This window comes from Ursus maritimus, unplaced genomic scaffold, assembly GCF_017311325.1.
Source record: "Ursus maritimus isolate PB19 unplaced genomic scaffold, ASM1731132v1 scaffold_13, whole genome shotgun sequence".
NCBI lineage: Eukaryota > Metazoa > Chordata > Mammalia > Carnivora > Ursidae > Ursus > Ursus maritimus.
The window spans coordinates 17,616,667-17,642,536 of record NW_024423675.1 but is presented as its reverse complement, the minus strand read 5'-3'; the positions used below and the strand labels follow the sequence as shown (position 1 = coordinate 17,642,536).

The window sequence follows — 25,870 nt, the reverse complement described above, 5'->3', positions numbered from 1 at the left end:
CTCTGTGTTGGTGTGTGTGTTGCCAGACCACCTCCTATTACTTCAGACAAATGAACGTGTTCTCTCTTCATGTCTCATTGTGCTTTCCTTGACCTGATTTCTTACCTCCTACCCATCGTCTCATCCGCCCACCTTTCCCTGATTCCCTTCCAGGCCCGTCCCGTCCCTGGCCTCTCTTCATGCCTTGGCCGTTACTGTTGCTGGATTCTTCTCTGGCTCACTTTGGTTTCTGTTCCCCCTCTTCTTTTTCTTTCACTTTCCCCCACCCACCAGTCGTTTTTAACAGTGTCATCATGACTTTCAGTGTGGGAACATGGCACTCACTGTCTCCCACATTACACAGCCACCCCGGCTTTCATGTGACCAGCATTCCTTCCCCGAACCACCAGGCAGGATGGAAGCTCGGCCGCTGCCAGACACCAGCCTGCGGCTCTCACAGTGAGTCCTGCTTCCTGCCCAGCTCAGGAAGCAAGAGCAGGGCAGAAGATGGAGGCCACAGAGCCATGCCCCGGACCTCTTCTCAGCTTCTGTTGGGCAGCGTGAGCTGGGTGTCACCCAAGACACCACTTAGAACAGCTTCGCTCTGTGAAAGCGTGAAACAAGGAGGGTTCTCTTAAAGGAATGGTATGGGCTGCAGGGAAGAGGTGGGGTAGCACATATGACTGAGACCAGGGAGGTTTCTAGTGCTGACATGACTTGGCCCCCTAATCCACAAAACTCAGCTGAAACAGCCAAGCCAATGAATAACAGGGTCCCAGTCATAAGCAGAAAACACTCTTCCCTTTTTCTTCCCTTAACCTCACACATGCAGGCTTGTGCAATCTGTTCTTATGCAAAGGTTTGCAAAACTGTCCAAGTGGAGGACAGTTCTGGGGCTTGTGGGCCACCCCGTCCTCCCTGGAGGGTCCGCAGTCGGCTGGGACAGCCAGAACAAACTGGACTGCCCGAGCGTGAGGGAAAGAGAGCGTCGAGGCTGCTGGGAGTGGGGGCGTTCTAGGACTCAGTCTCAGAGATGGAGAAATGGTCTTCTTATTTCAAACATGCAAACCGGATTTGGTCAAATACTCTCCCTGTGAAGCGGCTGCCCTTTGAAGCTGTGGACCAGGGTGGAAACACAGCTCTCATCTAAGAAAGGATAGGTTTCTTTCTTACCCCTTCTGCGACCATTCTATTTCCTGCTGGTCAGTGGCACTGGCCCTCTGCTGGCAGTGTGGGGGGAGGGGGCGCAGCCGCTGGAGCAGCAGCAGCAGCACTGGCAGCAGGAGGAGGGTGAAAGTGAGGAACCGCCCTGAGCAGCGCCACCTCCCCGGGCCCCCTGGCTGCTGCCGTCCTGTGCGCCAGGGGGGCGGGCGGTGGGGGGAAGGAGTAAGCCACATCTCCTGACACCTTCTCAAGCACTAGGAGGGAAATGCAGACCCAATCCCGGTGCTCGCTCTTTTTCTTCAGGTGCGAGTGGTTAGAGCCCACCCACGGGTGCAGCTCAGCCATGACACAGGTGGGGAAGGAAGTGCAGCTAAACTCAAGACGGGCACTTGTACTCAGGGGTCCGCCCACATGACCTAGTACAGCGCTGAGAGTGAGTTTAATATTGATGGACCCTTTCGACATTTACATATGGCCTGACCAAGGTAAAGGGAAAATATGAAAGGAAACTTGCCAAACAGGATCAAGGGATGCCATTTTTAGGAACTCTATTTTTAAAGAACGGTCTCTATAGAACCTTAGCTTTAGTTGGTCTCAGCCAGTGTGCCCAGGCCCTATTTCTGACTGTCTTATTTTAGAACAAAATATGTAATGTTACCCATACCAAGTATCTCGGATATCTTTCAATTGATTTTGGTAGTTCACAGAGCTAAACTCCTGAAGCTCTCTCCTCGGGACCTGCGGGGTTCGCAGGAGGTCCAATGAAGTGTAAGAAGAAAATGGCTTAACTTCTATTTATATCTGTGTGGTTTTTTTTTTTAAGATTTTATTTATTTATTTGACAGAGAGAGAGACAACACAAGCAAGGGGAGTGTGAAAGGGAGAAGCAGGCTTCCTGCCGAGCAGGGAGCCCGATGCAGGGCTCAATCCCAGGACCCTGGGATCATGACCTGGGTTGAAGGCAGACGCTTAATGGCTGAGCCACCCAGGCGCCCCTATATCTGTGTTTTAATCTAAAAATGAGGAAAGAAATTAAGCTTTACTATTAGTAACAAATATGACTAATATTTACTAATCCACAAATATATATGTATATAAAATTAACAAATAAATATAAATTTTATGGGGATGCAGTTTCTAATTTTTTTTTTTTTTATTGGATTGGATTGTCAAAAATGTTTGGTGGGACTTCTCCTTCTGACCAATATGGAATAATAGAGACCATATTTACCCTCTGGTCTGAAAAAAAGACCCACAAATACACAGAATATATGAAACAACAGTGTTTAAGACACTACACATCAGGCAATGAAGAGATCCTGGAGATTCAGGGGACTAGTGAGGTGAGCCCTCCAGTTGTCTCAGCCTACAACGCTGAGTTCACATTGTTTAATAAATAGTTATGTATGTTTACAAAAACAAAGTTTGGTGACTTTTTTACTAGACTATAAACTCCTTGAGGACAGGGGACATATCTTATTCACAGCATTTCCCCAGGACCTAGCACAGAAGTTGTCCCATAATAGTTGCTGAATGAACATGTGTGAATGAATCACTGCAGGTCTCCAGGGAAGCCCTAGAATGGTTACATCATAGATGATGGGATGTTAGGGCCCAAATGCACCTTACAGCCGCTCTAGCCCACTTTCTTCATTATGTAGATGAGGAAATTGAGGTCCAAACCAATTCAGTGACTTCCCCCAAGTCCCTCAACCCCTTAGTAGTGGAATTCCTAGGAATATTCTTTCCTATAAACAAACCCTTGAATTAAGCAAGTCAGTAAACCAGAGCCCCAAGCTGCAGAGGGCCTTCTGTTAAAAGATGAATTCCCGCTACTCACAGAGCAAGGGCATAATGGAGTTCTAGATGTCAGAGGAAGTATGTCCAGAAACAAAAACAAACACCAAGAATTATTATAGGCAGAGCCACTTGGAATTGAAGACATGGCCAGGCACTGCTCAAATCTAGAACAATACCGAAAGAAATTCCCAGGTCAGGCAGAGAGGCCAGAGGAGGGTCCTTTCTGACATAAGCTCTGGCTGTCATCAGAGATTCCGTGAGAATCTCCAGGAGACCTTGGGGGACCTTGGATCAAGATAGGCCTCTCTACCTAGAAACCACAGGAGATTCTGGACGGGACCCAAACCAATCGGTACTTCCTAGGATAGTTGTGTAGGCCGTGGGTCTATCTAGGAATGGCGGGCAGGTGGGACCACAGAGAGCAGTCCCACGTTGGGACCACACTGCCTAACTACTGGGCCTGACTGTGTGCTGGGAGAAGACCAGACCTTAGGAGATGCTTCGGTCCATGGAGCACCCTCAGGCCACAAGATGTGTTCTGTCCCGGAAGGATCTTTCTGCTTAGGACTGAAGGAGGCCCTGACACTGTGTACCCTCCAGGTAGGAGCAGAATCCCATGGGTGTTCTGACTGCTCTCTGAGGTTTGGTGCATTGGCAGGCAGCCTTGGCGACATCACTTCTTGGTCAGGGTTCGTCCTGGGTTCTTCCAGGAAGTCGCAGCCCTCATAAAACCCTTTAACTTTGGGTTTCTCCTCAGTTCCAATACTGTCTCTTCTTCAAAGTCCTTGAAAAGGCAGCCCAGCTCTTTCTAAGCATTTCGTTGGAGGCCAGAAAATACTAGGACATGGTAATGACTTTCTGATATTATCTTGAGAGTTCTAAGATTTGATCTGGGCCTCGTGCAGGAATGGATTTCTGCCTCCCTATAGATTCCTATTAATGCCTCTCCTGATGTCCCGAGTACATCTATGGGACACACGGGTTAGAAGCTAGTGCTTGGCTCTTGTGCCAAAGACTTTATAGTAGTCTCACAGTTTGACAGTTTTCAACAGTGACATTTGGGCTTCGCCTGACAACATGAATGACAGGGTTTGAAAGAGAGTGGTGATATAATTGTGACTTCTGGAGAATTCTTCACCCTGGAAACCCCAGAAGAGTTCCTCTAGAAAGGGAATTATTATATAGCTTAAAGGGAGCCTCCTGCACAAGAATTACTAGCTGATTTATATCGGATTTGGAGGTGAATCTCCTTGGGCCCAGGGGCCCGCTTGGGAGGAGGTCTCTAACCCACAGGTGGGCCATAACAGGCCAAGCTGCACCTGTGTTGTGCTCCTCCTCAGCACTGAGTCATTAACTCACTAGCAGAAGCCACAGTGCAGAGCGCTGGGATGAGAAAAGGCATGTTGCCAAGAGCCAGGGATGGCAAGGTGTTTTCTACGCACGAACTAAACTGAGGAGCCAGCAGCGTTTTTGTTGGTTTTCATTGTATAGATCAGGAAACAAAGGCACTGAAAAGTCCAGTAAGGCACCCACTGTCATAAGATGAGTCAGCAGTAAACTGGGCCCAAGAATTCAAACTTTGTGACTCCTGGGCCAGCACTGGGTTCTGCCTTGGACTCCGTAGTCTCAGAAAGTAATTCTGGCTCTATCCACAGCAAGAGTCCTTTGTGACACTCATTTCATGAGAATCTTACCCTAATACTGCCTGTTCTCTGCAGGTTTGCTCAACGGCCAAAGGCTTTGCCTTCCTCGGTCTCCCTTCATACCACCCCTTGGCCATCTCATGGGCTGTCCAGCTCTAACTGGCATCTTGTAGACTCGTCCCAGTTGGACTCCCCACTTGCTCCAACACATCTGCCAAGGTGGTCCCCTGGTCCCTTGGCCTTGGCCATGCCAGCAACTTCCCTACACACTATGGTTCAGAATTACAGCTCTGACTGGGGCTGCCAGGCATGTTTCCTTCCTTACTGCTTCTGCCGTCCACACTGGTCTGTCTGGCTCAGCAGCGATGTCATCCACTCCTGCGTCCTCTTCCTCATGTCCGTTCTCTGCCTGGAAAGCTCTCCCCTTTTTAGATCACCAAGGCCCTTCAGGAATTCTAGGCCTCTCCCAACTTTTCCAGAATTCCTGTTTTCCCTTTTCTGTGATGTCCTTCTCTACTCATTAAAGGAACATGGTGATCTCTCCAGCCACCATTTTCCCACAAAACTGATCAAAATTGATTTGACCTCTACTCTTACTGAGGCTTCAAATTGCTATTTAAGGCGATGTGGTAGGCAGAATTCTAAAGTGGACCCCAGATTTCCCGTTTCGCTCCCCTTGTGCGCACACCCACTGAATATGATGGATTTTACTCCCACGATTAGGTTATGTTTAATGGCACAGCTGACCTTAAGAAAAGATTTATCACAGTGGCCCTAACCTAATCATAGCAGGGACCTCAGTCCTATGACCACAGGGAACTAGATTCTACTGACAAACAAGAAAGCACTAAAAGTGGACTATTTTCTCAGAGCCTCCAGACAAGAGCCCAGTAGCGCTAACACCTGGATTTTAACACTGTGTTATCCTGACCAGAGGACCCAGGCATGCTGTGCCAGACTTCTGATTTATAGGACTGTGAACTAATTAATGGGCATTGTTTTAAGTCAATAAGTTGGTGGTAATTTGTTAAGCAGCAGTAGGAAACTAATGTAGGTGAATGGTCATTCAATCATGTTAGAGTTGTGGAATTTCCATGTTCATCCGGCACCAGTCTTAGCTGAGAGGCTGCCATCACGGTTGGGTTTGACCGCCAGCCATCGGTTACAGACTCCCAGCAGGAAGAGAGCCTGGCCACCTGGTTTCCCTCTGAATATAATCCAGCTGCAAGTGGCATTTCTTGGTTCCCAGCACTCTGTTGCCAGGTCAGAGGCAAAGATGAACTTGGCCTTTCTGCCCGCAGGGGCGTCTAATCTAGTAATTAAATGAGCACATAGTCGAATACAAAGGGAGGAGGAGACATGGAGCAGAATGCTCAGAGATCAAGAGAATGGAAATCACATCCAACATTGAAATAAAAAACTTCATGGAAGAAGTGGCATTTGTACTGAGCCCTGAAGGCTGAGTGGGGTTTTACCTTAAGGATGGAAGTAGGAAATTAAAAGTGAATTTTTTGAGAAACTATGTTGGACATTTCACATGTCAGGGGTAGTATGGTTAGGATGGAAATAGTATTCTGGGTTTACAGTGTGAAGGCTCTTGAATCATTGGGAGTAGAGTGTGGGGGTTATTGATGATAAATGAGGAAAGTTTGGAGGCTAGGGTGGGCGAGAATCAAGGTGGACTGAATGTGTGGGATGGATTAAAGCAGAGGCAGGTCGGAGATGGGCGTTATTTGTAGACCATGAGAAGAGAATAGGCAAAAATTAACCAGAGCCTGCATCATGGCTCTGGCAGTAGGGACTGAAGGAAGGAGGAGAACTAATAGCCACTGGGGAAGGTGGAACTTCCACTGACCAAGTCACAGAATGAACACAGCATCCAGCGTAGGCCCACCCATCGGTCCTGCCTGCCTCCATTCATTCCAGTATTTCAGATGTGTCACGTGTCTGCTCTCGCCAAGAGTCTGTGGGAGGTGCTGCCCAAAAGGCAAAGCATCACTACATTCAAGGAGAGAAGAAGGGCTGTGGTACCAGGGTTAAAGGGCTAGTCCTCTAAGAGAAGCATGGCTGATGAGCCACAGGATCAGGGGGAGAAAGATGGCACCCAGTTGCAGCGACAGTCTTCAGGNNNGAGTGACATGGAGTCATTGTTTGGCTTATAGGCAGAATATTCAAAAAGAGAGGGGCTGTGCATTTCTCCTCTAGAGTACCAATAAAATTTCATCTCATCCCAGTACACACACACACACACACACACGCACACGCACACACACGCACACACACTCAGAGGGAGCCTGCTGACTCATGCCTGTATGACTTTCACAATGACAAACAGAGCAACAGTTATTCCTGCAAATGCTTAGTTGGGTTGGTCTAGAAGACAAATTGGTAGCCACAAAATGGTCCTTCGACCATTCCTTAGACACTGGCTTCCTTCGGCTCCCTCCCTGACCGCGCAGGCTATGGTTGTTATCATGATTTTATAGGGCAAGAGACATACAACGTCGTTTTTCTTCAACCACCACCAGACCAGTCAAGGGCAGACTAGGCCAACAGGGCTCTTCCTCCTTCCCCCTCGGTTCTGGGTAAGCACACATCTTCCACCCTTACTTTAAAGGCAGACAATTTGTTTTTATCATTTGCCAACACAGCTGAGGATGATTATTAATTAATCAAAAACACTGACTTTTAACTTCCCACGCTCTCTCCAGAGATGCTCCAGTGACAGCTTGCATCTGGACTTCAGAGCTGTTTAGATAGACGTGGGCACCATGCAGCAAAGACTTGTTTTTTCTGGTTTATTCTTTTTAAAACACAACTCTAGCCTAATCCCATTTAGCCAGTAAACTTGATTTTAAGGTGGTCTCATTTTGTGGGGTTTCTGTTGGTCTTTTTCTACAGCTCCCTTTGAAACCAGAAATGCTGTGTCAGGATTTCACGGAAAGGAAAATAAGTTCGGAGCACATTCTCTGTTCATCAAAAGCTCAGTCTGAAAGGCACCAGCAGCATGTTCCCGTGAATAATGAAACACCATTGTCTTCCTCTGCGCGCAGTCTTACGTTCTGCCTCACCTGCCAGATTCACGTCTCAGCACTGAATACCTAACCATTTCTCAGAGCAAGTTTGAAACGTTACATTTGAAATATAACAACAAAGGATTATCTGATTCCATTGGCTGAGGTTTAAGCAACTGAGTGCCCCCCACCCCCGTTCTAAGATGGCGCTGCTGGGCAGCCATCCTCCCGTCTGTACTTGAGCTTTGCGGCTATACAGTGGTTTTCAGTGAAAAAAGAAAGGGGAGGCAGAAGATAGCTTGCCTCAAATTACACATCAAAGCCGAACGGCTACCTCTAAAGTGAGATGGGGGTGCGGCAAGGGCTTTACCACTTGGCAGAGGCTCGAATCAAAACTCCAAAGCCTTCAGGGGCTGCACAGACTGAGAAAAGGTTCTAAGCAAACCCAAATTCAGGAGGAAAGCGTGCTTCTCTTCCATTTGGCGAGGGCACCGTCTTCAGAATCTCAGATCCCTGGAAGGAGTGTGTTGTCCTGTAAGCGCACTGCTCTAAACTTGGGGAAAGCGTTGTGTGAGCCCTGGAGCGAGGCTCCCAGGCGAGATCACCCTCAGGCTCCTGTCACTTCTGTTCCCCGCCTTCAGTGATGGGTGTTACTGCAGCCCCCCAGCTTCCTTAAGACCAGTCCTGGGGCTGCCTGGTTAGGGCTCAGACCATCCGGGCTTTTGTTCCTTCTCTCTGCCCTCCTGCCACCTGTCTTGTCTTCCTTGTCATTGTTCATTAGCGTCTCCGCTGGAGGCGTGTGAGGGAAATAAAAGGAGATAAAAACTCGGCTTGTCACAGTCCATTTGCTTCTTGTCCACAGCTCTGGTAAAAGGCAGAAGAGGAAGCTCTTGGTCAAGATAAGAGTTTAGATAAGGTTTGGGGATTATCTGTAAAATTCATTTATTCATGGTTACCCTCCAATCACCTGAGGATAATGGGGAGGGGGATCTTTATCATGCTTTTTTTTTTTTTTTTTTTGGAAGGTAAGAGCAAAATTCTTCAGTCATTTCCAAGAGCTGGTCAAAATAACTTGAGATAAAACTAGTATGGGCTACTTCAGACCTTGGTGACATAAAATAGCATAGCAACTAACTATCCACTCCATTCTTTAACTCTCTGAAGCCAGCTGCCTCTGGAAGCGGAGAATTTCCTATCTCTAGCTAGGCTGAGAAAGAATTTAACTCATTCTCAGGTTAATGGGGGTCCCTGGACATCTCTGCAGTTCTTTTGAATGGCTGGGAAGAAGCAAATTGAGTAGATAAGTTAAGGTCTTTGATTACAAGTAATAGAAAACTACTGAAACTAAGTCAGAAAGGTCAATTGATTATACAGAGTCAGCAGAGGGATCTCATGGGACGTAAGGGCCAGGCCTCCTCAAAGGGCTGGGGCTGAGGCCTGGAAGGTTTTAGGACTCTTGGTCCACCCCTCCACCTTAGAAAACAAAACAAAACAAAACAAAACAAAAAAACCTATCCATCCTTTTCCATCCTCTCATTTATATTCTAGCCCTCCTCCCTGTCCTCCTTTTCTCCTCCATACACAGGGTAAGGAAAACATAGTCGACCCAGACATCCCAATTTCAACCTTCACTGGGCCAACCACAAAGAAACAGAGATCACTCTCCTCTGGTAAAATTCTCAAGAGAGAGTGTCGGATCGGCCCAGCTTGAGTTAAGTGTCCTCATCCAGCCCAGTCAGCTCTGCCGGGAGGCTGGTCACGAGTACAAATATGACTGCTGGGTCAGAGAGAGCCTGTGTTCAGAAAAAGTGTGTGGATAATGGAGTAGGACCACTCAGTATTTATGGTCCAACAAAAGAAAAGGGACAGAGTACCTGTCCCCCTCGCAATCTGGAGAGACAACCCGCATACATAGAAGACACACAATTAACTCATTCAGTGCCAGTTACCGTGAGGATAAAAAGCCTGATGAGAGCAAACTCTTAGGAAATCACCGAAATGGCCCATCTTCAGTAGAATAAATACATTAACAATGTGCATGAAATGGGACCCACGACACAGCAGTGAAAATTAATGAGCTACAGCTATATATTTCTATGGATGAATCTCAAAAGTATAATGATGCATGAAAAAAGCAAGTCACAGAAAAATATATGCCAGATGATTTTACTTATGTGAGGTTCAAAAACATGCAAAATGGGACAACATATTATGCAGAGTTACAGATGTATACGGTACAGTAAACAGAACAGCGAGAGGAGGAGACACTGAACTCAGGACGGTGGTTACCCACGAGGGGGAGAACGAGAGCGTGCTCGGGAACAGGGCGATGGCTTCAGAAGGGCCGGTCACGTTCTATTTCTTAAGCTGGGTGGGGGATTTGATGGCATTCATTTTATTATTATTTAATCTACACTTATTTCCCCTTTTTGTTTATGTGACATATTTTGGACTTTTCAAAAATATAAGCCGTTAAGCAAGAGTTCTAAGGAAGCCATTTCCTGGTCTTGGGCGATGGCCAACGGTATTGTGCTCGCGTGGTCAGGGAAGGATAGTGAGCAATTCTGTTTGTCAAATGATTTTCTGGTTTCTGTCCATGTGACAGCCACCCCGACAAGGGAAGTGTCTGGGGTGGCCTGTCAGCACTGCGGGCTGAGAATGCCTGAGGTACAGCCATGCTTTTCGCAGGTCCTTTGGCCTGATGTCAAGCTGCAACAATTCATCTTTGCTCCCAGCCCAGACATCTTAACTATCTCCGTCCAAGAGAGCCACCTAACTGCTGGGCGTTGCCATCAGAACACAACCCAAACTGACAGGTTCTCAAAAGGCTAGACAGCAACTACCGTATGGCCCAGCAACCCAACCCTTCCAGAACTGAAAGCAGGGATTTGTACAGATACTCGCGCACCAATGCTCATAGCAGGATTATTCACGATAGTCAGAAGGTGGAAACAACCCAAGTGTCCATCTACACATGGATGGATGGACAAAAATGGTATTGCCATACAAAGCAATATTAGCCCGCCATAAAAAAGGAATGAAGCTTGACCCATGCTGCCTGTGGAGAAACACCGAAAACATTGCACTTAGTGAAATAAGCCAGACACAGAAGGGTAAATATTATATGATTCCGCTTATGTAAGATACCTAGAATAGGCAATTTCAGAGAGATAGAAAGTAGAATGGTGGTTACCGAAGGCTGGGAGGAGGGGGGAAGAGGAAGTTACTGTTTAACGGGTGCAGAGTTTTGTTGGGGATGATGAAGAAGTTTGGGGTATGGTGGTTACGCAACACTGTGAATATACTTAATACCACTGGATTGTATATTCGCAAATGGTTAAGTGATAACTATTATGTTATGCATATCTTACCACAATTAGAAGGAAACACGAACGCAGAACACGAAGGAGGACATATAACTGGAGGAAAACGATACTGGGGAGAGGTAGAGAAGTGCATGGCATCCTTTTTTCTTTTTGAGATTTCTTTCTAAATGGTCTTTGCTAGTTCCCTGCAGGGGACATCAATTTATTTCCAATCCAGTCCTGTAGTCTAGAACCATCATTTCTAGCAATATTTTCAATGCAACAGAGTAAGACCCCATGATGCCATAGGGTCCTGTCTTTGCTGGGAACAATCCATGGGTACAGGGCTCAGCCCCCGACCTTCCACCTGCCTGGGTATTAGAGGTAGGCCAGGGGGTGGGGTGAGAGGCCCTAACAGTGGAGCCAACCTCAGAAGTGTAGCGAGAAACTGTAGTTCTGTGTTCCGAACTAGTGAACGCTGCGTTTGGTGGCTGATGCTGTGTTTCAGAGGATGAGAAGGAGAAGAAACATGTGTGTGGTCAAGTGCATCTTATATTTTCTTTTAGTTTGCTGAGACCAAGCGGTTGCCTCTGACCTGGAGAATGTCCTGCTTTTTTAAAATAGAGGCCAAGATCATCCCCAGGTCCACAGAATGGTGACGGGGTAGGTTAGGCGTTGGGTTGGAAGTAACAATGTGCTGCTGGGACTGGGTCTAAGCCAGAAAGGGACCCATTGAGAGACCAGGACACGGATACAGTCACAACTTACGTAGGGGCCACAGCCACATTATGACCTTTGAGGGCCTTGGGCACTGTTGCCTTTGTGGTCCCCTCCCACCATAATAATATCGATATAAAAAATTACTTGTAATACGACTTTAACTACTTCATTATTTATACCTCTTTTAGGGAAAATTTAATTGTTTTTTTTTTTTTTTTTGGTATGTACCACCAAGAAGTCCAACCCTGTGGCCCAGTCCAGTCCTATCCCCACATTTCCCAGACCGGGGACTGATGGATGCCTGGATGCGGAGTCCCGTGGCACGCACATGCTGGCTTCGCTCCCCTTCCCCAACACTCCTACCTCCAGCACCCAGGACCTCCAGGCCTGTGTGAACGAATGCCCCAGTCCAGCGGCCATCTTTCTAGGGATGGTGGTTTTCTGCTCTGCACTCCTCAGGTGGAGCTGGGAAACTCATTTGAACCAGACCCCCTATCAAAATTTAATTGATTCTTATGGGCCCTAAAACTTTCACTTTTTTTTTGCTGATATGAGAACAAGATTAAAACAGTGTCATAGGCCCCTGCAAGTATCTCTGTGCTGGCACCCGGCCTACTGTGCATAATCTGGGAGGGATTGGGACGGACCGTCTTCTATTTCTTCCCCTGGGGCTTGTTCTCCTGGAGCAGGAAGGGATTTTCGGGCCATCTTGTGCCACTTCCCATGCAGGCAGGAATCCCACTGAGGCAGCCTCGAGATGCCATCATGAAGTCTCCGCCTCCAGGCGTGAGATCCAAGCAGCCTCTCTATGAATAAGCAAGTTTTGGATAAGTTTCCAATAAGAACCTGCATCCCTGTCATTTTTCACCAACTGCTCCAATTTCTGTCCAACTGGACCAACACAGAGCAAGTTTTAAGTCTAGTTTTTAAATATTTGAAGACAACTCCTTTGTGTCACTGCTATACCTCAGCTCAAGTTCTTTGCCCCAGATTAAGCACCCGCCATCTTGTGTGATAGGATTTGTTCGCCCCTCCCCCGCCAGATGCCTGCCTCTGGACAAGGGCCAATGGCCCTGGGTGGGGTCTGACCTGACCACATTTGTTCCCTCTGCTGCAACAACATCACCCTTTGACCAGGATCACTGATTGGGAGATAGATCCCACAGGGGCCATGCACTAGCCCGTGATCAGTTAGGCCCCATAGTTCTTTGTCCCCCTCCCCAAATTAAGTTAAGCCAGTCTCTCCCAATCTCTACCTGAGCCAGTCAAGATCTTGTCAGCATGGGGACATAGTGTGTCGTCTTTGACTTAGCTCACAATACTCGTGTCAAGATTTTTTTTCCGTCATTCAGGACAGACATTGTCATTTCCATGCTTGGCTATCCACAGATTTGGCAGACTTTTTTTTTTTTGTCTTCATCCTGATGTGACAGGGACCAAAAATTCTATTTTCAAATTTGCCAGGAATTTTTCCTCATTACCAAAAGTTGAGTTTGGACACTGACATGGTTGAAACCAAAAAACTTCCATTTTGGATTTGTGAGTGATTTTTGTATTCTAGGGAAGAAGGAAATTAGTCCTGGACTTAATTTGTCCTTTTGTCTGGAAGGAACTCTTTTTTTTTTTTTTTTAAGATTTATTTATTTATTTTAGAGGTGGAGAGAGCACACAAGAGCGGGGGCTGGGTCAGACGGATGGGACAGAGAGAATCCTCAAGCAGACTCCCTGCTGAGCAGGAAGCCTGATGTGGGGCCCAATCCCAGGTCCCTGAGATCATGACCTGAGCCAAAATCAAGAGTTGGTGGCCAAACCAAGTGAGCCACCCAGATGCCCCTGGAAGGAACTCTTTTAACGAGAGTTTTCTTTTGTAAAGATTTAATTTATTTATTTTAGAGAGAGAGCTCGAGCACAAGCAGGGGGAGGGGTAGAGGGGGAGGGAGAGAGAGACTCTGAAGTAGACTCTAAGCGAAGAGCCACACTCAGGGCTCCATCCCACGAGCCTGAGATCATGACCTGAGCCAAAATCAAGAGTCAGATGCTTAGCTGACTGAGCCACCCAGGGACCCTCAGGACTTTCTTTTTTAAAAAGACATCAGGGGCGCCTGGGTGGCACAGCGGTTAAGCGTCTGCCTTTGGCTCAGGGCGTGATCCCAGAGTTCTGGGATCGAGCCCCACGTCAGGCTCTTCCTCTATGAGCCTGCTTCTTCCTCTCCCACTCCCCCTGCTTGTGTTCCCTCTCTCACTGGCTGTCTCTCTCTCTGTCAAATAAATAAAATCTTTAAAAAAATAAAGAAATAAAAAGACATCAGCTATAAAGCTACATGTTACGGGACAACCATCCAGGAGGGATGGCCTCTCTGGGCCACACGGTGGTGGACCAGTGCTTCACTGAGAGGTAGCTAGGAAAAGATAGTGGCCATGAGGATGGTCTGTGGCCTGTGGGGCAGATCATTATCTACTTGTAGTTTGTTTCTTCTGCGCTGTGATTCCCTTAGGTTAGGCCTGAGTCCTCAGCTGGGTCCCTGGGGGAGACCGAGGTAACAGGTGCCAGCCTGGAGGAGCAGGAGTGAGAGACAACAGCACAAGCAGGATGGAGTTGGAGAACAAGGCCTTGCTCCCATGGAGTCCCTGGAATGCAAGGCGGGGGCTGGGAGCAGTGATGGGTTACTCGGGAAAGCATGACCTCGAGGGCTGAAAAGCACAGGCCGCCAAGGGTGCACAAGCCACCCCTGACGGTGAGCTCGGCCACAGGAGGACGGGGTTCGCGTGCCATCAGTTCAACATTTAACACTGAACATGAGCCTCTGAGTAATAGGCTTTGGGTATGGATTCACACCTGCGTTATTCAAACAGCCCAGCCTTCCTCTTGCCACATCTGTATCGTCCTACCCACGACGTCTTTATTTTCTCTGGATTTTTTGGGTTTCTTTTAAATTGCAAAAAGAATCTGTGCTCCTCACAAAAAAAGCTAAATGATGCCGATGTGTATTGGAAAACACTTTGTCAAGTGTTCGATTAAAATCAAGACCGTCTCTTCAATAACTGGTCCTGGGAAAACTGGACAGCTACATACAAAAGAATGAAACGTGACCACTCTCTCACACCATACACAAAGATAAACTCCAGATGGATGAAAGACCTCGATGTGAGACAGGAATCCATCAAAATCATACAGGAGAACATAGGCTGTAACCTCTCTGACATCGGCCACATCAACTTCCTTCGTGACACATCTCCAAAGGCAAGGGAAACAAAAGAAAAAATGGACTTGTGGGACTTCATCAAGATAAAAAGTTTCTGCACAGCCAAGGAAACAGTCAAAAAACTAAGAGGCAGCCCACGGAATGGGAGAATATATTTGCAAATGACACTACAGATAAAAGACGGGTATCCAAGATCTACAAAGAACTTCTCAAACTCAATACACGAGAAACAAACAAACAAATCAAAAAATGGGTAGAAGATATGAACAGACACTTCTCCAATGAAGACATACAAATGGCTAACAGACACATGAAAAAATGTTCAAAATCGTTAGCCATCAGGGAAAGTCAAATCAAAACCACACTGAGATAACACCTTACGCCAGTTAGAATGGCAAAAATGGACAAGGCAAGAAACAACAAATGTTGGAGAGGATGTGGAGAAAGGGAATCCCTCTTACACTGTTGGTGGGAATGCAAGTTGGTACAGCCACTTTGGAAAACAGTGTTGAAGTCCCTCAGAAAGTTAAAAATAGAGCTACCCTATGACCCAGCCATTGCACTACTGGGTATTTACCCCAAAGATACAGATGTAGTGAAGAGAAGGGCTATATGCACCCCAATGTTCATAGCAGCATTGTCCACAATAGCTAAACTCTGGAAGGAGCTGAAATGCCCTTCAACAGACGAATGGATAAAGATGTGGTCCATATATACAACAGAATATTACTCAGCTATCAGAAAGAACGATTATACAACATTTGCTGCAACATGGACGGCACTGGAGGAGATTATGCTAAGTGAAATTAGTCAAGCAGAGAAAGACAATTATCATATGGTTTCACTCATTTATGGAATATAAGGAATAGCAGGGAGATCGGTAGGAGAAGGAAGAGAAGAATGAAGGGGAGGTAAACAGAAGGGGGAATGAACCACGAGAGACTGTGGACTCTGGGAAACAAACGGAGGGTATCAGAGGGGAGGGGAGTGGGGGATTGGGATAGACTGGTGATGGGTATTAAGGAGGGCATGTATTGCATGGAGCACTGAGCGTTATACGCAATGAATCATGGAACACTACATCAAAAACTAATGATGTACTGTATAATATAACATAATAAAAAATTTAAAAAAAATAAAATCAAGATGCACCAAGCCCATGGCATGTGCCAGTGGTCTTAGACAATGAGGTTCCTGTTGGCTTTCCATGCTACCTGCCCTCTTGTCTGCCCTCTTGCCTGCCCCTCCCAGGTCGAGAGTGTGGTCCTGAGCTCCATGACCATGAGCATCTGGAGGAGCTGGAGACACTCAGGTCAGTAAGAGAATCACGTTTGCTTTTAAATTCCTCAAGGCAGTGTTGTCACTTAGCAATAGTATTTGACGGCCAAGCGAGGATTTTATGCGGGGCATGGAAATAGCATTTAGAAGAATATTTTATAAGTGTACATGGGGAAATGTTGACTTTTAAATTTCTGCACATTAGCTAGTAGAGATCTGTTTCGTTCACCTGCCTGACTTCCTTTTCCTCTTCTTTTGTAAGCAGCACCCCAGTTGTCTTTCGGGGAACCACTCCTCCCCCATACTTTACCCCAGTGGTTTGTGAAGGGCTACCTCCATCTCCTGGCTCCACGAGCAAGCATGTAGGCCCAGGCCCAGATAACAAGAGTGACATATTCACCTGTCACGGTGACCTCAGAGAGGTCGTGGAGTCCACGTTCCACCCCGGGACTTGTGGCCTGTGCTATCAGTAAAGAAGAGCTCTCCACCTGCAGGACCGACCGCTGGAGGAGGTCAGCCTGAGCTCCAGTGACTACCTGTGCCCCCAACCCAGACCACACCAGGCCAGGAGAGGGAGAGACAGTTGTCTTAGAGGAGCCTGACCATACCCGAAGCTGTCCCCGCAATTCACTGCCTAAGCCAGTTTGAGTGGAGTTCCTGTCACTGACAACTAAGAGGCCAGGATAAGGGTATCCTTTTAGCAACTGCACTAAAAAAATGACCTTCCTGGAAAAAAGAACTGGCTTGGTCATTTTGTGTATTCTATATTGAATTGATCAATTCGGTATATGAACGTGAGTGAGATAGCTCAAAGGAGCCTATTCAGCCATATTTGAGGGTTTTAAGTTGACGCAAGGTTTATAAGACACCAGCGGCAATTGGGCAAGGGAAGCACAAAGAACAGGGATTCCCATGGAGTGTCTCAATCCTCAGGAAAACATCTCCAGGTGCTCAGTGTATAGCAAGTGAAAGCAATTAACTAGCTCTATCAACTCCTTAAGCCAACTACGCAATGAAGGAGGCAAAGCAGGGAAGTAGAGCGGGCTGGGGACCTTTACATTCAACTGCAGTTGCCAGGAGCACGGCCTTTCCTTACCCAGAGTGGCACAGCACACCCGTGCTTATCTAGCTCAGAGGCTGCCCGCTCACAGCCAGTGATTGGCTTCATCTGGACTGGAAGGCCGACGCCACACGTCACCTATCACTTTTCCCCCTAAACTTCTCTCTAGGAGCCTTTTTTGGGGTGTAAGTTTGGTGTTCTGAAGTCTTTGTTGACAGGCAGGTGTGATCCACGCCTCATACCAGGAGCTAGGGAAGCCCAAATTTTAATTTCAGGTATGATACCGAGTCTCTGTGTGGCCCCGAAAAAGCCACTTAACCTCTTGGCCTCAGTTTCCCTGTCTGCAAAATAAGGCTCATAATCCAAACTTAGATGCCTCACTGGACTGCTGTGTGCATTAATTATTGTTTATAGTGCAAGTGGAGTGGAGCTGTGTTAATTATTATTATCATTTCTGGGTCTTCCAGCCAAGTTTAAGCCAAGCCCTTGCCTTCCTTTTAGCTCCTGAGATCTGACAAGGTACGGCCCAAGGCCCCCGAGGAGGGCCCTGGATCAGGCTGATCAGTAGGCGATGCGTATCTCACTGCAGGGGACTGGCCCCGGAAGGCCCTGGCAGCCGCAGGCCTTGGGTTCTGGGGTTCCGGGCAGCCCGGAGACCCACAGGCTTGATTTAAGAGCCTCACTTTCACAGAGCAAGGGTGTGAAGCTGCTGCCACACTCCTGCCCCTTGCCTCTTTGTGTCCCTGCCATTTAATTTACTAAGAAGTCTGAAGATCAGCAAGAGGAGCTCAGCCTGTCATTAGACAAGGCCCTAAATTGCCAGTTACAGGTGGAGAAGCTTCAGGAGTACTGTGATCACTCATGAAGAAAGATGACTAATCGCTTTCTTCTGGTCACTTACTCGGCTTCTGACTTCGGTTTCTACTCTCTAAGTACAACAGTTATCAGATTTCCACGTAAGCCGGTGGCTGACAGTCGGCACTCCCGCTTCACTGAACACGCTTGTGGGCTCTGCCACGTCCCCCCGGTCCTCGTGGCTTAGCTGCATGTTCCCTCATCGTCGTTTGAAGTCTAGGACACGGGTGGCGGGGAGAAAGCTCACCTTCGTCCCTGCGTGTCCGTTGCAAGTTGGAGAAACAGTTGCAGCAGGTTTGGACGCTGGCTGTGTGCAGAACCCAGGAATTCAGAAGAACAGCTCCCAAATCCACCAGCGTCCTGAGGAGCAGGGGGAGGCCATGCTCTCTGGAAGGGGGCCCAGCTGCGACCTACTTCCTATATCGGCGCCCTTGACAGGGGCAGGAGCGATCTGAGCGTAGGGGGATCCGAACCCCCCGTGGGGCCCCGTCCTTATACCCCGGGGCCCGCAGCCAGCTGTCCAAGGGCCGGTCGCGTCCCCGCCTCTGTGCTTGACCTCCTTATCAAGGCGTCTGTAGCCACATCCACTTGCACTGATTCGCCCTGTCTCCTTCCCGATGGAGCCCGTGATGCGATGCCCCTCCACCCCCACGCCTCACCCCACGTGCCCGGCCCTCACTTTCCCCCGCGCCGCCGTCCCCCCCGGCAAACTGGCAGGTCCTGCCCGGCCCTTTTGTCTGCTCAGCACGGCAGCAGACGGCGGGCTGGTAGCGAGTGCTGGTTAACTAATTAATGATTGTAAAGCACTTTGAAAACATAAAGAACTAGATAAATGCCAAGTATTATTGTTATTAATGATGAGGAGGCTGTTTAGTCATCCTTTGCCGTGAACTCAGTTCGCTGCCCCCACCGTGGCCGCAGGCTGATCTGTGAACTAGGATGAGAAGTCCCCTCCTCCCTGCAGGCGCTGTTTCACACTGAGTCAGTGACCAAGGTGAAGGGCAGGGGCCAGGAAACCTCTCCTCATCTCCCACCTGCTCTCGAAGCACGGCCTGCTTTGCGGCTGTAGTGCTAGCATTTACCGAAAGCCAGGGTCTGAAACTGCCTCTCTGTTTCCCATTCACCTGTTTAGTAAGTTCGCTGATGTTTGAGTTCTTGATTGTGGTGATTAGACTGTCCCTATCTGAGCACAGGATGGAGCCCAGAGTGGAGCCCCACTTTCCATTTAGCAGACGGACTCACTCACACACCTGATCATATCTCTTTCACATGTTTTTAGGGCTGTATTTTTTTTTTCCTAAATGCTTCTGTGCACGTTTGCTGATTCTAGAGTAACTCTGTTGGCTAGGGAAGGCAGATGTTCTTGTCCCCATTTTACAGATGGGACACCTGAGGCTCAGGGACGTCGGAGGCCTTGCATGAGGCCCCAGGGCATCTGGAATCTGGGGAGAGGCCCCAGTACACCCCAGCTCTCCAGAGCCCCGGGCTGAGTGGTGCCCTCTGACACATGAGGGAACTGTGACAGACTCCAGACACCTGACAGGATGTTCAAGGACATGTAGAGAGGCTCCGCAATGTTCACGCGAAGCAAACCCTCTCAGGGTTCCCACATGGCGGTCTGACCGGAAGACCTGGCCCCCGGCTGACGTTGAGAAGTTCTCCATGCCCTGCCCGAGGCTGGCGATCCTAGAACCTGACATCCCGTAGAATGTGAAGACCAGAAGACCTCAGAAGCCATGCCCCGCGTCACACATGATACAGCTACTGTCCAGAGAAGTCCAGGTACTCGAGCGAGATGGCAGAGCCAGTTAAGAAGAGAGGCTCGAGGCCTGCTCTCCTCGGAAGCCCCCCTCACCCAGCACCAGTTCTCTATTGCTGGGCCGTGACGCTTCGGGTGGTTTCACGCTCTTTGTCCTTGTCCGGTTTTCCTAACATTTCCTTTTGAACTAAATGATAAGACTAATCAGAAAACAAGAGATCTGTCATAGGTTTATAAATGCAAGCGTGCACGCAAGTGTGGAGTCCTGCGTCTTTCTTCCCCAACCACACAGCTCTTCCTTGTTCTGATAGACACCCCCTCAACAGAGGCTCATTTGAGGGTCCCTACATTGCTGGTTGTCTTAGCCCTCCCAGTGGCTGTCACAAAACACCACAGGGAGGGGGCTTCTAAACAACAGAGGCAACGCAGTTCTGGAAGCTGGAAGGCCAAGATCAGGGTGCCAGCATGGTCGGGTGAGGGCCCTCTTCCAATCCGCAGACTTGTATACCCTCTTATGGCGGGGGAAGGGGCAGGAGAGACTTGGGTGGGGTGGTGGGGGTAGGGGGTGTTTTTTATGAGAGCATTGATCCCATTCAGGGAGGGCTCCACACTCCTGAGCTAAGCACCCTCCAGAACCATCCTAACGGCAGCACACCGAGCATTAGAATTTGCACATATGAATTTTGGGGGGAGCACAAACATTCAGACCATCACACCGGTTATCTTCTCTCATTTGAGTTCCTAAAAAGCAGGCATTTCAATAGATGCCCAGCTTGGCTCTAAGCCATCCAAGATAGGGCTGTGGGGGAGGGAAGGTTGACCTGAACGACAGCCCGGGGGGAGCAGCTCTTCCGGCAGGGGCCCTGCTGCTGTGATGACAGCTGCCTCAGAAATCATTTCAAGGGCTCTTCAGTGACCATGAGATCCAGCTAACACCACACGCGGTACACGTTTCTGACCAAGGTCTGTGGCCTAAGATGCTGTGGGATTTCTTTTTTTAAGTAGTGAGTTTATTATGTAGCTAAGTTTTTAAAAATTGCAGCTTCAAAATACATCAAAGTTCAAATGTGCAGCAAGAGTGCAGGCCTGGCCTGGCTTGGAGCTCGAAAGCAGAGCAGCCGGGTGCCGAGGCTCCTTTGCCCCTTCTCGGTTAAAGCTGCCGTTCCCGGGGCCGCGGCTCTGATCGCAGGGATGGGTGAGTGAGGTAGGCACTGCCAGCAAATTCGACTCTCCTCACTTCTGAGTGGGTGCTTTATCCCGAAGAGTTCAGGAGTGTCTGGAGAGGGGCGCCTGGGTGGCACAGCGGTTAAGCGTCTGCCTTCGGCTCAGGGCGTGATCCCGGCGTTCTGGGATCGAGCCCCACATCAGGCTCCTCTGCTATGAGCCTGCTTCTTCCTCTCCCACTCCCCCTGCTTGTGTTCCCTCTCTCGCTGGCTGTCTCTACCCTGTCGAATAAATAAATAAAATCTTTAAAAAAAAAAAAAAAAGGAGTGTCTGGAGAAAGCCGAGGGCAACAGCATCCAGGGGAGAAACACCACTACCAAGGAGGCTGACCGGGTCGGTAAGGGGCAGCAGACAGGCCGGTCAAGTGGAAAGTAAGGCCAGCGTGTCCCAGAGACACCGGCAGACCTTTGGCCATTTTCTGGCGTGAGCACGGCATAATTCACATGGCTGAGTGATAAAAAGAAAATTAGCTTCTCAAAGCTAGAATCATCACTGATCACAGCCATCCCACCCTTCTTTCCTCTGCGGAGCTAACAGGGAATGAGCACGTCCAGGGCACCCGGCACGGTTACCTACAGTCTTTTGCTCAAGCCTCGAAGCTCAGACTGACAGAGGAGGAGATGAAGGACAGATCGGTTAGGGGCTTGCCCGGGACATAAGCCCTTGTGGAGAGCTGGGCTTCGAGTTGCATCCTCCTGTCTCCAGAGCTCATGCTGTTCATCTTTTTGGTATTTAGACACCATAATCCCATCTAAATCTCTCTATTCACTGCAGCCCTCTCAGTCTAAGGGCTGAATGGAAGTGAAAAAGTTCCAGGGTCTCCCATCCTCCTGAAAGAATTGCCCCGGAGAGGTGAGGGAGGCCGGCTGGTGGAATCACACGACGGGCGCCCTCCTGCCTGGGATGGTGCTCTTGGTGGAAGAAGGAAGCACACCGAAGGGCTTGGCCGCTAGAAGAGCAGGACCCAGGTGGGTGTCGGTGTGTAACCCCCACGTTCAGGACAGAAAAAGCCAGGCTTTCCCAGCAGGTCGAGAGATTAGTGTAGAATGGTGTTAGCTGCCCATGATTTGAAAACCTCAGGATGATTTCCACCTCCATCAAAATCCACGTAGGGACCCTGCTTTGATCAGTCTAACTGCCCAAGAAGGAAGGCATAGGTGCTGGGAGAAAGGGATTTCTGCCACGATAGCCACATGCTTGCAGGGTTCTGTGCCGGCTGTGCTGTTCTGCTCGGCCTCACCTGGCTGCGCCCCCTGGCCACCTCCCACCCAGCTCTGCAGGCCACGCGCACGTTCCATCAGCAGAAGAGGCTGCACAGCCTATGAATTCCGGACTCTGTCCTGAAGGTGGGTCCTTGGTCACACCTACCGCATCAACACGGTGACACCCCTCTCCTCTGGAGTTACTCTGGTGGCTGTCACAGCTGGGAAGCCAAGAGCTGGAGAGAAAAACCACGCTCTGAACAACACCTACCTTAGAAAGCCTTTCATCCGACCAGCTCAAAGCACCCATGGACACTAATTAGTCCTCACAACCCCTGCCCGTGGTAGGTAAGTGTGATGACCTCGTTTTTATAGACTGGGGCCCAGAAGCACATGGTGCTCATAAATGACTTTTTTCGGGTGGCACCTCCCTAAAGCGCCGGGCCTGGATCACAGAGCATTTCAGCCTCTGACTTGGGACAGCTGCAGAGGAATGCCAGGGCCGGGGTGTGGGAGGCAGGCCCTTGTCCCCTGGCCACCTCCCCCCCCACCATGACATGTGTGGCCCTGAGCATACTAACTGTGGCTACTAGCTGGGAGAGGGGGTTTTAAGAAGAGTCTCAAAGATTCAAGAAACCAAAGGGGGAGGTGGTGTGCGGTGAGGAGCAGAAGAGAAAGAATGAAAAGCAATAAATAACACAGAAGGAGGTTAGAGGTTCTCTCTGACTTCCTGTAAGTACAGTCCTCGCAGCCACATGTGAGGGAAACCAAATGTCATGTAAAGCAGTGAAATTGTCACCCTCAGGAGGTGGGGCTTGGAGGCAAAAGGTCAGAATAATCCCTTCTCTCGCAAAGCAGAAGTCCCATTGCTATTTTTAGAAACTCCTAGAATTTGCCACCTATTTTTAGAAGCTCCTAGAATTTGCCACCTCAACACGATATGAGAAGCGCCGAGAATTACAGTGCATCCCCCTGCGGTGCGGCGTCACGCTTCTCTCCGCCTGGGCTGACGGGCTTCTGAGAAGCGTGTAGAGAACAGATGTCTGTCAAGGGACTCACGCCTTGAGCACACGGGGGGCTCCTAACGGTTCAGGACTTGGGTGGGAAATCAAGGCAAGCCGTCCTCTCTCCACCTGTGCAGCTTCTGCCCAGCCTAGTGGTCTGGAGTGCGGGCTTTGAGCTCCAGTCTGGCCCCCCTGCCCCCCACAGCCGTGTCACCTGCACAAGCGGCTTGACCTCCAGGAGCCTCCATGCCCTCGTTCATTCATCAGAGCTGTCAGGCCCTCCCTCCTGGGCTGTCATAAGGGTTGCGTGTGGTAACACTAGTCCCTAATGAGCAGTCAATGAACAGCGGCTATTATCACATGCTGAAGTTTTGCATATTGGTTTTTCTTTACTAAAAGGATATCTCTTTTATGGGGCGCCTGGGTGACTCAGTCGGTTAAGCATCTGACCCTTAATTTCAGCTCAGGTCATGATCTCAGGGTTGTGTGTATGAGCCCCCTGGCGTGGTCCACACTAGGCACGGAGCCTTCTTAGGGTTTTCTCTCTCCCTCTGCCTCTGCCCCTCCCCTAGCTCGTGCTCTCTCCCTCTCAAAAAAATAAATAGGGGCACCTGGGAGGCGCAGTCATTAAGCATCTGCCTTCAGCTCAGGGCGTGATCCCGGCGTTCTGGGATCGAGCCCCACATGAGGCTCTTCCACTAGGAGCCTGCTTCTTCCTCTCCCACTCCCCCTGCTTGTGTTCCCTTTCATGCTGGCTGTCTCTGTCTCTGTCAAATAAATAAATAAAATCTTTTAATAAATAAATAAATAAATCTCTAAATAAATAGATAGAGAGATGATAGATATGTTTTCTAGATGATTAGCGTGATGACTGGAACATTGTGTTTCCTCAGAGTTCTAAAACACACCGTTCCTGCAAGCTGCTTTAGTGTGTCCTCTAAACCCAAGTTTATGAGACATGACTGATTTGGCTTGGCCTAGAAGGCCTCCCTCCCTTTTTTCAATTTTTCCTTGGAATAAGCACAGATCGAGATGCCAGCCAGTGTGGTCCTGGGGCCAATCCATCCAGCCCCTGAGCCCACTCCCATCCTTTTTCAAGAGATTCAGCATTATTTTTTCTTTTAATAGAGGGCCTGAAGCGATGACTGGACCTTTTTCAGTGCCCCCTTAAGAATTTGATAAAAGTCATAATTCTCAAAAAATGCACATGTACACAGTTTGTGCAGTCAATTCTCTCTCTCTCTCTCTCTTTTTTTTTTTTTTGGTGTGTGTGTGGTGGAGGCTGTGTTCTATAAGGTGGCCAGGAGTGCTAAATTCGAGAATACTGAATCGTGGCCCCTAGAGAAAATATAGAGTTAGGTTCCTGCAAGACTCTGGTCACATTTTTATCACCTGGTCAACATATAACTGCTTTATGTGTGTTTCTATTTGGAGACACTTTTTAAATACATATTGTTGATTCATTTCTATTGAATCCCCAGCCAACATCCCTAGAACACCTGCTGGATTGAAGCTCATCTGACACATTATTTTCCATGTAAGGCATCCCAGCCTTCTCACGTAGGACCACGAGACAGCACACACTTCAGCACTACGCTTGGGGCCATCACTAACAAAAAGTACACGGGGGCAAATAACAAGGAATTAAAGAGACTGTGAAAAATCCGTTGTTTATAGTATGAGAGCTAAAACAAGAAGGCAGAGCGTTGCCTCATTCAGCCTTAGCTGGCAATGTGCGTATCAGGTTACTCAAAATTTTCTTTGCTCTGGCCAAGTGCGTGCCCATGAATGACTGCAAAAGTGTCACGAGTCCTGATTTGGGGGTTATAAGTACATTTTAGCAAGTAAATGAATTTGCAAATACCAAATCTGCAAAAAATGAGGATGGGCTGTATATAGTTTCTAGGCATTCAAAACCCATGGAATTCAATCCAATGGGAATTGGAGTAGGATGAAGTGTTTTATCTTTTGCAGCCCTTAGGAACGTACCTAAACTAGGAGCAAGTAAAATGTCTTTCTGTAAGGTACGGGCATTTCCACTCTAATCTTCCTTGATATTTTATACCGCTGGACTTTGTTCAAGGCCCAGCAGTTTAAAACCTAGGCATTTGGGGAAAATAAGCCTATTATTGTAAAAACTAAGAATATTTGGTATTTTCTTACATTTATTATTATTGGTCTTAGCAGTAAAATGTTTATCTTTCACAAACAAGTCTGAGTATAACTATGTGAAAAAATATGCATAAGCAGGGACATTGGAAGGAAACACACAAAAAAATGAAAACAGTTGTTGGGGTGGCAGAATATAAAAACATTTTTTCCCTCATAATTGCTCTTCAATGTTGATGTTATGTGGTCTCAGACATAAATAAACTTAAGAAAAAACTTCAATTAAAACAATATGTCTGTGAGTAGAAAAATGACCAGTGAAAATCTATTTAAACACAGGGGACTTAATAATCTTTCCTCATTTCTCCCTTGGAAGTTTGCCCACGTTGGCAAGAAAAGATGGAGCACTCCATCTACCCATCATTTCTGTTCTGCAGAATTCTCTGAGGGCCATGCTATTCCTCTGCAGGATGGATTGTAACATTCTAGGCCCTTGAGATGCTTTCATTCCTGCGAACACGTAATACTAAGACAGAAAGTAGGAAGCCGTA

At 48.3% G+C, this 25,870-nt stretch overlaps 1 long non-coding RNA gene across 1 annotated transcript; it reads left to right on the top strand.

Annotated features, from left to right (window-relative positions):
* Nucleotides 1–290: 290 nt before the first annotated feature.
* On the top strand, nucleotides 291–8,430 carry LOC103675851. The gene is made up of 2 exons (XR_571923.2): nucleotides 291–624; nucleotides 7,488–8,430. It is a non-coding gene; the product is annotated as an uncharacterized LOC103675851 (long non-coding RNA).
* Nucleotides 8,431–25,870: the final 17,440 nt, after the last annotated feature.